The 5,656-nt window shown below is 28.6% G+C and overlaps 1 long non-coding RNA gene across 1 annotated transcript; it reads left to right on the top strand.

Annotated features, from left to right (window-relative positions):
• The first annotated feature begins 3,155 nt into the window (after positions 1 to 3,155).
• LOC145068800 (uncharacterized) lies at positions 3,156 to 4,075 on the top strand. The gene is made up of 2 exons (XR_013689128.1): positions 3,156 to 3,271; positions 3,765 to 4,075. It is a non-coding gene; the product is annotated as an uncharacterized LOC145068800 (long non-coding RNA).
• Positions 4,076 to 5,656: the final 1,581 nt, after the last annotated feature.

The following is a 5,656-nucleotide window of genomic DNA, read 5'->3' as shown; positions in this document are numbered from 1 at the left end:
AAATTAAAAGAAAGTAATGTGTGTGTGTGTATATATATATATATATATATATATATATATATATATATATATATATATATATATATATATATAGAGAGAGAGAGAGAGAGCTAGGTTCAAATGTTTTTCAACAAATATTGTGTGCCTCTAACAACCAATCAGAATTAAGCAAAAATAAATTCAATAATAAATCATAAAAGGGTATAATAGTAATCTTGGCTATATTTAATTTTGGTAAATATTTAAAACGTTTAATGTCCAGGGAAACTAGTTTGTTAACCCTAGAAAAACACTCACCATTCGTCCTTAAATTGTTTCTTCAATCTTCACCATCTACTCTTTCATTATTCCAAGAGAAGAAACCCACCATGGCAGCCATCATCTCCACTATCAATCATCAGGTGAACGACATTTCTTCTATTGAGTGATTTTCAAGCAAACATCACCGAGGTCCTCACTTGCGACGAATGGCTGCCGATCGAACTCCCATCGAACCCGCTTTCCTCTCTTTTTCTTCCTCCGAGGTTCCCATCAACCACAGAGGTCAAAAGGATCGTCTTTGCTACTAACGTTGCTTGCAAAGCCTGGACCTCACACCTTGTAGCCGGAAGAGACGAGCAAAACTTTGCTGCTTCTCCATCTCGCAATCAATCGACGAAAATGGTGCCTCCTGTGAGCCTTCCTTTTCCCCCTTTTCGTTCATCTGTTCCGTTCCTTCGTGACCTCCTTTGTGAATGATTTGTATCCCTTACTCAATCAGCCAAATGACGAACAAGACATAAAAGCCCTAAATCGGTTTAAGTTTGGGCCATCACTAGAGCATAACTTAGCCGATATGAATTTGTTCTTTCTTCAATCCAGGTGTGGTTTTACTTTCCTTTATTTTTAGTTTTGGTTTATTTCGCAATTCGTTTGTATGATTACAAATTTCCAATCTGAGAATTCAATAATGGAATTGGATTGTCTTATTCTGTTTTAGGGCTTGAATCCTAAGAAAATATTGAAACATTACACTCAAATTTTCTATCTACTAGTTTTGATTTTGGAAGTGATTCAGAATCAAGAATCAATTTTTTCTGTTATCAATGCTTTTGAATGTTGCTTGTACTATTGCGTTTTTTGAATGTTGATAATAAAACATGCTCTCCAAGTGTTTGATATAATGTCAAAAAGGGAAAGTTTTTGTGTAAAAGAGGCAAGTTTGATATGTTGGACTTATTGGGAAGATTCTGTCAGAATATGTTAAGGTAACATGTTTATACTTGTGTTGAAATATTCTGTTAGAAGTAAAGTAGAATATCCAAGTAGAATATTCTGCAAGAATAGTTTATTCTGTAAGAATATTTATTGTTGTATTCTATTAGAATGCATTGAATTGTTTAATTTTTGAAACTTGATTATCTTTTCTTTGTGGATTTAGGTTTTGAAGAGGCTAACATTGATGTGGAGAAGAAAGAAAACATATAGAACGAGAGTGTATTATACCAGGATGTGTTATGCTACAATGTATAAAGTGTTGCTTAAAAATAATATTCTTTCAGAATAGATTAGTGTTTTTGTTAGATTTTGATGTTTTTTTTTTTTTTTTCTTTCAGAATGTTGTTATTATTCAATGAATCACAATCATACAATGTAATTATTTGTTATATTATTAGTTCAAGAATTGATTTGTGTATTCTTTCAGAATGTTTTTACTAGTTTATGTTTGACATTCTGCCATTTTGACAGAAGAAAATCGAAAAATATATTTACTAGTTTATAGTTGGCATTCTATCATTCTGACAGAATAAAATCGGATTTTTAAATTTGAATTAATTTAAAATATTCAGATTTTTAAAAAATAAAGGAATTAATCATCCCTAAAAATCCGAAAATTTCCTTTTTTAATATAGGTTAATTGACTAAAATGCCCTTATGCTGAAATTTGTGTGATTATGTGGTACATGTTATCCTATTCTACTATCATAGACCCTCATATCATGACCTTTGATTATATTCCATCCGATGGTCTAGATCTGTGCATTCTGGCACACACTAGTTAGTAAAAATAAAATAACCTAACCCTATATATATATATATATATATATATATATATATATATATATATATATATAGAGAGAGAGAGAGAGAGAGAGAGAGAGACTAATTGGTTGTTTGCTAACCCTGTTACTTGTTCCATTAAGAGACGACCTATTAATCAACATTAATAACGTTTGGTATGCACATTTTTTTAACTCTAATTAAATAAGATGGTCTAATTGTCCACCACTACCCTCGTAGCCTCAACATCACTTAAGCGCTTTTCGTAGCTCTAATTAGGTAGATTGTTCAAAGCAGTACGTGTAGATTAATACTTGTATGAAGTACAAGATAATCAATATTAAACTTTGTTTGGAAACTATTACTTGGAACCAAGTATCAAAATAGTTTTTTCCTTATATTTCTTTTTTTAAGATCGTCGCCTCCCACAATAGTTATCGATGCCACCCTCTTCCTTCCTCTGACACATGCATTCCCAATGTCCCATATTTTGAACACTGTAACCTTATGTTGAACATCGTGACCCAAAACCTTATAATATGCATGTTTATCTCTCTTTAAATATGACTGCTGATATCTCTCGATACTCTTTCCATTAAAAAAAATCATTTCTATGAATGGTAAGTTGCATACTGAAGATCAAGTTCTAGGGTTCAGTATTTTTTTTTGTGTGTGTTGTTGAGAGAGATGGATAAACTAAAACATAAAGTTGCTTACATTTTTAGGAGATAATTTTGTTTCATATTCGATAATAAATAAAAAATAAACTTTGTATTGTTATTATTATTTACATTATTGTTATTTATAATATACTTTTAGTAATAATAATAATAATAAATCAAATAGATTAAATAATATTAAATAAACACTCAAAAATAAAATAGACTAAAGAAAAAAAAAACAACTAAAAACAAAAACAAAAAATATTCAATTAATAATGAAAATGATATTTATAGAATTACCATATTTAATTTTTCATAAAATAAATTAAAAACTATTAATTTTGGAAAAATCTGCTTTAAATTATGTAACCGTTTGGAACTTGAAATGGAAAGGGATAGGTCGGTGGCGTTATATATATAAGATACGTTTCACTCGTCTCGATATCAACAAACCAAACCCAATAGCTTAACTCCGTACCCAAACATCGCCGTCCTTCGCCGGAGATATACAAAACCATCGTTTCAGAATCAGATACACATAAACACTCCATGAAATTATCAACATCTCTGTAAGCTTTCATTCTTATTGTCTTTTCTATTCTTTATTTTGTTTTATCTGAGTTCTGTAGGGTTTTTCGCTGGTTGGTTGTCCACAATTACATCTAGTTAACACATTAGGGTTTCGATTCAACAACCCCTAATACCTTTTTTGAGGATTGGTGTTTTCTAATGATTTCAATGTTTCAACAAAGTTTGAAAAATAGCAAGCTGTAGTATATACAAATAAAAGCTAGATTAGGGGTTTATGTGGTTTTGTTTTGGATAGTAAAATATTGCCCAAATTTGGTATTATTGGTTTTACAAATTTCTACTCTAGTACGATTTGAGATCTTAAATAATAGCATTTTTGAAAAGTTTTATGATATCATTAAAGCAAATACTCTACTAAACATAGCAAAGCCCTAGGATATTCCATAAAGGCAGAGTTTAGATTAGCGATTCATACTTTTGTTTATTATTAGTTTATAATGATTCTAATTTTTCTCTTTTTTGGTGACACAGAATGTGCATTTATCTGAAACAAACGCCCTTCAAGAGAAATGATTTTGCAAACATCACAATGAAGTGTGTGGTACAACATTTAGGAGTTGATCTAATAGATTAGATAGCAAAATGTTGTATTCACATTGTTTATAATCCAGATAAATGCGATCTTGTTGCATCTGCTGTATGCAACAAGATAACATGTATCTAGCACATGCAACAAGGTCACATTTATCAGGATTATATACAATCTGAATGCAATGTATTGCTATCTACTCTATTGTATCACCTCCTAAAACTCTATTCACTACAAAACTTTGCCACAACTATATTGAATAGCTTTGGTGTATAAAGAGCCTATGATTTCAACACAATTGGCTTCAGAGACTAACCAGACCAGACTGTTATTGTTTGTGATAAGGTATTTATAGTTGTAGTAAATTACATTTTTGGTCCCTGTGTTCATTTGATCTTTTCATTGGTTCCTAAAGGAGCCGGGTTGCAATTTTGGTTCTTATATTACTATTTTACAATGATTTTGGTCCCTGGTTGTCTAAGTTATCAGCCTAGGTGTTTTTTTTTTTTTTTTTGAAATTGACCATTGTGTCATTGGACAAAAACTGAAAAAACAGTATTAAGAAGTTTTTAACAAAATAATATATTTTAAAATTGTATTTGTGTTTTGTTTGGATATAAATAGATAGTATTAAGTACAATATGCCATAACTAAAAATAAAAGTTTTACATAGTTGTGATTGAATTTGAATGTTATTTAGAAGCAATGAATGAGAAGTTATGGGTTGTTTCTTTTTATATCCCACTGCGTCTTTCTTTGTAAGGGTATCAAATAACTTTAACCTAGTAACATATGTTTACCTATTAACATGATGTACTTCTAAAATCTTCATATTCAGAGTTTTAGACATCATGCTTCTATTTTTCAGTATAACATTTTTAAACTCAAAATCTAACATACTAAGATAGGAGTATCATACTTCAATTTTTTTCATAATATGACTTTGTGTTTTTTCATATTTTCAAATAAATCATTGTACTTTTAGATAATTCCTAGTAATACATTGTACTATGAAATTGTATTCATTATTACATTTTAGAACTTAAAATCTATCATATTAAGGAGTTTTGTTTACCTTGAATCTAAATTTGCTTTGTTTTGGTTGCTAACTATAGAATTGTACTCTAAAATTTAACATTGTACTTTGTAAACCTAACATGTTATGATGTATTTCTTTTCATAATAACGACTTTGTATTTTTTTCATATTTTTCTAATGAAACATTGTAATTCAATTTCTATTAATACACTGTACTTTGAAAATCCATCCATTTATTAAATTGTATAATTCATTAAACCATTTTAATCTCAAAATCTAATATATTAAGACATGGTAGTTCTATTTTTTGTTTACTGTAAGATTTTTTTCTTACTTTGAAAATCATAATTTGTTTTGTTTTGCTTACAAACTATATACTTTAAATTATACTTTCAGTTATAACATTGTACTTTCAAAAGACACTGTATATCTTTTCATAATACAAACTGTATTTTTTTCATCTATTTGCAATAAATCATCGTATTTTACTTAATTTCTAGTAATGGTTTGTACTTTGAAAATCAAACAATTTATGACATTATATTTTTCATCATAACATTTTAAACTCAATCTAAAATATTAAAACAGCATATGTACTTTTTTTTAATATTACTTTTAGGGATTTTTTTACTTTCAAAATGTAAATTTGTTTTTTAATATTACTTTAATGTACAATTTCAATTATAACTCTTTACTTTCAAAACCAACACATTAAGACATTTTTGATTTTTTCATAATACCACATTGTATTTTAATTCAGATTTGACTAAATTTGGTTACCAACATTATACTTTAA

This window comes from Lactuca serriola, chromosome 1, assembly GCF_051521515.1.
Source record: "Lactuca serriola cultivar US96UC23 chromosome 1, Lser_US96UC23_V15, whole genome shotgun sequence".
Classification (NCBI taxonomy): Eukaryota; Viridiplantae; Streptophyta; class Magnoliopsida; order Asterales; family Asteraceae; genus Lactuca; species Lactuca serriola.
The sequence above is the reverse complement of the archived record's forward strand: the minus strand, read 5'-3'. Positions and strand labels throughout refer to the sequence as shown.